Source organism: Chinchilla lanigera, unplaced genomic scaffold, assembly GCF_000276665.1.
Source record: "Chinchilla lanigera isolate Chin_1 unplaced genomic scaffold, ChiLan1.0 scaffold00041, whole genome shotgun sequence".
Lineage (NCBI taxonomy): Eukaryota > Metazoa > Chordata > Mammalia > Rodentia > Chinchillidae > Chinchilla > Chinchilla lanigera.
Window position 1 is genome coordinate 12,730,004 of NW_004955442.1, and position 7,966 is coordinate 12,737,969.

The following is a 7,966-nucleotide window of genomic DNA, read 5'->3' on the forward strand; positions in this document are numbered from 1 at the left end:
CAGGCTATGGGGAACTTGTCCCACCTCTTCCTGCTGCAAGATCCTGCTGAGTGGTGTGCTTTGCAGCAGGATAAGGATTTGTTGCTCTTTGTAGGGTCTTGGAGCAGGAAAGGCCAGCTGTGGATTGAGGGCTTCCGCTGGAGGGCTGGTGTCTGGCTCAAAGCAGATGGAGCCTCCCTAGGCCCTGTGTCACCTCTTGGCATCGGAGGCCCTGCGCATCTTCCTTTAGCAGCGCCCCTCCCTGCTCCCTTCCACGCGCTCCCTCTGACTTCACAGCCTCCTCTTCCCTTCTCGGTGAGGCCTGCTGAGCGCTGAGCTCTCTGCTGTGAAGGCCAGGGTCAGCTCCCAGTGTCCTCTTGCTTGGCCCTCAGCACTGAGGAGCTGCGTCCCTCCCTGTCCTGCAGGCACTCCTGCCCTCCCTGGCTCTGGGACGCTGTTCTGGTTTCCTCCTGAACCTCCCTCTGCCTCTCTGGGGTGTCTCTGACTTCTCAGTGTTCTGGTGCCCCAGCCCCCACATTCTCTGCTCCTGTTTAAACACCCACTGCTTTGCTAGCTCACCCAGGGTTATGGCTTTCAAATGACCACCCTGAGATAGAACTGAGTCATCTGTCATCTTTCTCTCCCCACCAAAAAGTAAGCTGCTCAGTGACCCCAACTTTTTGAAGTCAGGTTTATTGAAGAATAATTTATATACAGTTTAGTTCATCTTTTTAGTGTTCACTACTGTGAGTTTTTGACAGAAGTGACCAGCTGTGTCCCTACTTCCATAATCAATTACAGGACGGTTGCTGCCAGTTCTGAAAAAGCTCTGGGCCCCTATGTGATCAGCCCCAGCCCCAAGTCCCATACCTGTGTCCTTATAGTTTTGTCTTTTCCAAAAAGTCCCATAAATGGAGTTGTAATGCATGTAACCTTTTGAATCGCCTGTCCCATATACTACCCTGCATTTGAAGATCTGCACATCTTGTTGCATTTATTAGCAGTTTCTTCCTTTATTTTACCATAGGATGCACTGGTTTATTTGTTCATAGAGTGACCAGCTGTCCTAGTTTGCCCAGGACTGAGGTGTTCTCTGAGGCCTGGCACTTGCAATGTAGAGCTCAGGACGGAGAGTTACCTTGGCTCACCAGTTGAAGGACATTTGGGTTGTTTCAGTTTGTGGTGGTTTTTGTATATTTATTTATCTATTATAACCGATAACACAGAGGTTTGGTGAGAGCACATATTTCCATTCCTCTAGGTTAAGTCCCTGGCATGGTGTTGGGGGTTGAGTAAGAAACTGCCAGGCTGTGTGAAGAGTCGCAGGACCATCTTGCACCCCTGCCAGGATAGTCTGAGAATTCCTGTTGCTCCACATCTTCTCCAGAGCCTGAAAGTGACTGACAGTTTTTTAAGCCATTCTAATAGATGTACAAGGGTATCTCCTTGTGGTTGGCTGAGATTTCCTTTATCCATTTTGCATAGTGTTGGGCCTGCTACATTGCAGACCCTCACTGGGCTTTACTGAAGGAAGACAATGAGCAGAGGGAGCGGGTATGGTTTCTGGTAGTCTGTGACTGCCTATGCGTAGGACACATATGACTCCCCCACCTGACGTGCCCTGCTTAGCGGCAGACATCCCTAGTCAATCACTGCATTTTATCCAGCTGCCTCATTTCAGGCAGGTGCGGTGCTGTGATTTGAACAGTAAGATGAAGTCCAGGGGCTAATATGACTCTGGGTTAAGCCTCTAACTAGCTGAAGAGGAGGCCCAGGCTCAGGAAAGTCGAAGGTCATCCAGCAGCTCACACTCAGCCAGTGGTGGAACTAGATCTGTGGGTGAGGCTCTGCCTGGTGAAGCACTGAGACTTCTCTGGCAAGGTCAGAGCAGGGTCGGGGGCGGGACATGCAGACCCTTTCCTTGGGTGGCCACCATCTTGGGCTGCTCCCTGGCAGCAGCTGTGTGGGAAGACTGATACCTGCCATTTTTCTGCAGGTGCCCGGGGGCTGCCGGGATGGCCTGCCCGTCCACTCCAGCTCCCTGACCCAACGGGCCTACTGGGTGATGCTGAGCCATTGCAGAGACCATGGTCTCCAGGTGCCGTGTAGGGAAGGGAGAGTTATTCCTTCACCTGAGCCCCAATAGGTGCAGGCCTTGTGCCTGGCACTGGGCAGGGCAGTCCTCTAGTCCACTGGTCACCTTTGTTGGAATTAGATATTCCTTCCTCAAAATGTTGACAGCCATCTGCAGAACAGAACAGTCTTCATACACTGGCATTTTCAGAACCAGATGCTTGCCATCTTCTGGGAAACCATCCTAATAAGTGCACAAATCTGTGACAGTAGGGTATGACCAGTGCATCTGCTGGATTTGGTGTCTGTATGCAGTGTACAACCTGCTGAACCGTACAGAAGACCCACCACATAATGACAGACAGGCAGAGCCTATGCCTAGGAGAGGGGAGAGTGAACTATACATAGGTTGATAGTCAAATATTCTGGAAAAAGTGCTGGCACATGAGCCACACCTGTCATCCCAGCCCTCAGGAGGCTGAGGCAGTTGGATCTCCACGAGTTCAAGGCCAGCCTGAACTACATAGTGAAATCCTGTCTAAAAAAACAAACACACAAACAAAAAATAATGCTGGCACAGCTGGTTAGAGAGGAGGCCCAGGAGGCATGCAGGATCTATGGTTTGAATTGATCAAAGAGCACCAATTAACAATGGTAATAATGCTGGGTGTAGTGGCACACACCTATAATCCCAGCATTCAGGAGGCTAAGGCAGGAGGATTATCATCAGTTCAAGACCAGCCTGGGCTACAAAGTGAGCGTGAGGCCACCCGAAAAGCAAAACCCCAACCCCGCCCAAAAAAAAAAAAAAAAAAATAGGGGCTGGGGATTTAGTTCAGCGGCAAAAGCGCCTGCCTGGCAAGCGCAAGGTCGTGAGTTCGGTTCCTGGTACTGGAGAAAAACAACAACAACAAAAAAAGACAAAAAATAATAATAATAACGGCAATAATAATTACAGTATTAATAACCATCAGAATAAATACTTGTGGAAGACTTATGGGCCTGGTCCCATTCTAAGTGTGTGAAATTATTTATTATTTCAAACAGACCTAAAAGGTAGATATTATTACTTGGTTTTATGGATGAGGGCATTGAGATCAGAGAGGTGAACTAGCTTGCTCAAAGCCACAAAGTGACTCCATCCTAGATGTGAGATTTTACTCCCAGGCAGTCCAGCTCCTGAGTGTAACCGCTGGGCAGCTGGTCTCATTTATTTTTTTATTGTTGCCCCCTAAGGAGCCTTTGTTGAGATTTTCCCCACCATGAGATACTAATACCATAGGTAATCCACAGACCCTCGTGTGTAGTGTGTGTATATATCTTTCTGTGCTCTGTGCATTAACAAATATCATTTCTAACACCGCCAAGAACCAGCGTTGCCCACTATGGGCACAGCACCTCCCCTCGAAAACAATCCCCTTCCACAGGACTGCAGTTCTGATCATCCTGAATGCACCATACCTTCAAGCACTTTCTAATGCTTCGCACTATTGAATCATTTAGCGCTCATGACAGGCGGGTGAAGGAGGTTCTCTTGTCTGCCTGTTACCACTGCTCCACCTGAGGCTCAGGATGGTTGATTAACTGTCCCGAAAGGCAGTAACTAGCAAAGGACAGAGCCCACGCTGAATCTCTCCTAGCCACTGTGCTGGGATACAGCAGGAGAGGCGACAGTCTCTGTCCTCCCTGGTTCTGCCGTGTGTTTGAAGGTGGGAGTCAGGATGGGCAGCATCTAGTTACCCAGCACCGTGCGTGGTGCAGAGGGGGCACTCAGTGAATCCTTGTGGAGAGACTGCAGGGCTATTCTTCCCTGCTTCTAGGCCCCAGTCCTAAAGGTAGGTCTGCAGTGCTTGTATCTCATCCTTCTAGACTCCTAGGGCAGCCTTGTCACCGGGCAGCCTGTCCCAGGCTTGTGACTTTCCCCTTCTGGACCAAGCCTTGCTTCCCCAGCACCCTGGTTGTAGTGCAGGGTGATACCAGCAACTGGTGTTCAGCAAAGTGGCTGTGGCTTAGAGCAGAGTCAGGGGAGAAGCCAAGTGGGGCAGAGGACAGGCTGGGCCAGGCTGGAGTGCCCACCATGCACCGTGCACAGTGCTGAGCGTCTAGATACCGCCCATCCTGATTCCCACCTTCAAACAGCAGAACCAGGTTCTGGGAGTGCAGAGACTGTTGCCTCTCCTGGCCCAGCCTGTTGGAGCCAGTGGGAAAGGTGGCCCTGTGTGAGCCATGAGTGACACCCACTCCGTGCCCCCTGTGGGCCACCTTCACCATCCTCCGGGCCTCTGGGTCTGTGTGCACAGGCCACAGTAAGTGGCATGTGGCTGGCCGTGGTGGTGTCACTGGACTTCAATGCCACAGGCCAGTCACAACTGTGCCGCTCCAGGTGAGACCTCTGGGAGGCCACAAGGGCCCTCGGACTGCTTATCTCCCATCCTTCCAGCCAGGGTTTGTCTCAAATGGTCTCAAATGGTCATTGCTCCCTGAGCCGCGACCTCCTGCTCCACACATTGTTCACTTGGTCCCTGCAGTGTCCTGTCCTTGCACCACCAGCCCTGCTTGTCTGTGCCACGGCCTGCTGCAGAGAAACATAGCTGAGTTACTTGTTAGCCAAGTCTTAAAAGCGCAAGCTGAAAATAAACTGACTACAGCCCTCTGCGGTTTCCTCCTGTAGCGAACACATGGCCCATGGTCCCCTTCTCCACACTCACTACAGCCCATCCCTCCTTGCACACGTTCTGTTAGAACACAAGCAGGATTAGCTCGTGAGGCGGGTGTTTGTGGGTGGAGCTGGAGTGGCAGCCAGACTCCTGGAGAACTCTGAGGCCTGCTCAGTCCCTTTGCTGTCCTGGCCTGACAACCTGCTGGGAAGCACCACTTGGGTGGAGGTTCTAACAGTTCCGGCACAGGACCTGTGGGAGGGTGGCCCCAGCGGATCGCTGCTGTCCTGTGGTACCTGGGTTGGGACAGGTCTGTGGCGTTGTCTTTCTGGGTGGCCTCTGAATTAGTGTCACACATGGCAGGTGGGTTGAGACACGGAGGCTGCCGGCGAAGCTGGGCCTGAGATGAGCCCTCAGCTTGTGGGCTGGGGGGCGGGACAGGGCTGAGCCCCGCAGCAGACAGTGCCAACCACTCCACAGTCTGTGCTCCTGAGGAGGGGCCGAGGGGTGTGGCCACCAGAAGTGAAAGGGGCCTTGCCCGTCTTCTCCCAGACCTGGACTCTGTGTCCTCCCTGAAACCAGAGACCCCTCAGGAGTGTCTTCCAGCCAGTCTGTCCACCTTAGAACTCGAGAGATTACCCACCTCAACCTCCTTCACTGCTCTGAAGGTGGGAGAGGCTCCTTTTGCCCAGGCTGTTTTTGCCCTCTGCGCCTATCCCTGTCTGTTCATCCTGCCCCACATACCAGCTCTTCTCATGAGCTCGTTCTTGCTGACACCCTGTGACCAGAGAGAGGGAACAGGCTCTGGAGGGCAATGACACAAGTGAGAAGTGCGGTGTGTCTTGGTTACTTTTCTCATTGCTGAGACAAAATATGCAACACTCATAGGAGGAACCTTCTCAGAAGTTCCCTGTCCCGGGGCCCATGATGCTGCTCGAGGGTTCTGTCCCTGAAGCAGCCACCCTGATCTGAAGGCATTTTCAGGCCAACTCTGTGTGCTCACGGCCAGCATGAAGACATGGCCGCAGGGCCCTTGGGTGCCTAGGCTGAGGGAGGAAGTTGGGGATGGGGCATGGCGGGGAGTAGGTGCTGAGCTGCATGTGTGTCCTGGGGGCCGGAGCAGGCAATGTGAACTGGGAAGCATCCACAGGAGAAACTCTCTCATGGTTCAGGGCCACATGGCCAAAGTCAGGGTATCAGCAGAGCTGGTTCCTTCTAACGGGCCTGGTGGAGAGTCCAGCTGAGGAGTCTGCCGGTGCTCCTTGGATGAGGCTTCTGTCGTCACATGGCGTCCTCCCCTCTGCACCTGTGACTGTTTCTCTCTCTCTGTCCTCTCCTCTATTTTTTTTTTTCCCCTCCTCTTTTTATAAGACCCCAGTCTTTGGACTACCCGCCCCCAATCCACAGTAACCTGATCTTAACCGACTACAGCTGCAAAGACCTCTTTCTTTTTGTGGGGCGTGGGTACTGGGAATCAAACTCAGGACCTCGTGCTTGCCAGGCAGGCGCTGTGGCCCTTGCTATACCCCTGGCAACGACCTCTTTCTAATAAGGTCACAGGCTGAGGTCCGCGGTGAGCACGAATATCGGTGATGCTCTCGGCCTAGTTGAAGCAGCCACGTGACTGCAAGTGTTCACTGTGGCACCTGGCTCTGCCTTTCTGGGCTGCTTGCCAGCCTTCCCTCTATCCTGCAGGACCTTCCAGCCCCTCTGTGGCTGTCCAGGATTTCAGAGGGAAACGGGGGAGTCTGGGGTCACCTTTGCAGATTCACGTCTGCTGTTCAGGATGAGGAAGCCGGGTAGAACACGTCCCTGAGATGCCGTCTTCCTGACCTCCCCTCACAGTGAGGAAGCCTGGTATTTGGCCTGGCTTGTGTCCCCAGGGCGGGCCCAGGGCTACCTCTATTCCCAGGCTGGTGCTTCTTTCTTAGGACATAGCTGCCTTGTGGAAAACTCAGCCTTTAAGCTTAAGACCCCATGAGGCGAAAGAGCCTCTGGAATCCAGCCACACCCATGTCTGGTGAGTGGCCCAGGGCAGCAGTGGAATCCTTGGTGGGTTTAGTCATCATAGAAGTCGTGGAGCAGCTATGGCTGTTGAAACTGCTGGTTTTGGAAGGTTTCATTCAGGCCATGAGGCCATTCCTTGGAGCTGAGCGGACCTGGCCTTCCTGCCAGCCTGCGATGCTCCGTTCTGTTTTGCCCATTTAGTATGTATATTTTTACATTTTTGCTTTTTGTGTCTGTTTCCTAAGACAGGGTCTTGCTATATAGTTCAGTTTCCTCTTGAAGTCACTGTGTAGCCCAGGCTGGCCTCGAATTTGCAGCAATCACCCTGCCTCAGCCCCCGCAAGTGCTGGGCTCACAGACGTGCACCACCACCCCTGGCTACAGTTTTGCCTTTCAGCATGACTCAGGTTCCTGGGTTCACAACCTGCTCTTTCTTCACTCCCTTAATACATCATTTCCAGCTTGTTTTGGCCCCTGTGTGCTCAGTCCATGTGTACTCTGCATAACGTAGCTGCCCATTTTCAGGATGGTTCTTTCCTTCTAGACCAGTGTTGGTGATCTCAGGGGCCTGCTGGGCGCTTGCTGGTCTTCATGGAGCCAGCCAGAAGCAGCCATCTCCTTCCCACTAGCTCACAGGACCAGCACTGCTGCCCACCCACTTCCCTGTTCAGTCTGGCCTGCCCACGTCACCAGGCTGGCATGAATTCCTAGCCACACACAAGATGGAGATCAAATGTAGACTGGTTCTCCAGCCTACTGACAACCATCACTGTTGTTTGCCGTCTAAAGGGGAGGAAGTCCCCAAATCAGCTTCCAAGATGTGACCAGTCCCCTGGGGGTTCTTGCTTAATTCATGCAGAAACCACAAGTTGGCAAATGTAGCTCTTAGCGTTAAGAGCTGTGGGCTTGGGGGCTGGGGATTTAGCTCAGCGGCACAGCGCCTGCCTGGCAAGCGCAAGGTTGTGAGTTCGATTCCTGGTACCAGAAAAAACAAAACAAAACAAACAAACAAAAAAAGAGCTGTGGGCTTGAATGCCAGCAGCTACCACTCTTAGAGTTAGTGACCCTCCTTGCTGCTCAGAGCAGGCAGCTCCCGGCAGGCCTGGAGCACTCTCCCAGCCACCAAATGTGGTAGTTCCAGCTCTTCTTTGTGGCTATGTTATTCTCTGCTATTAGCTGCTTTCAGTGTTACCAGCTTTTAGCTGCTGGTGCTAGACACTGGCTGGTGCCAGCCGCCTTTAATGTTACCA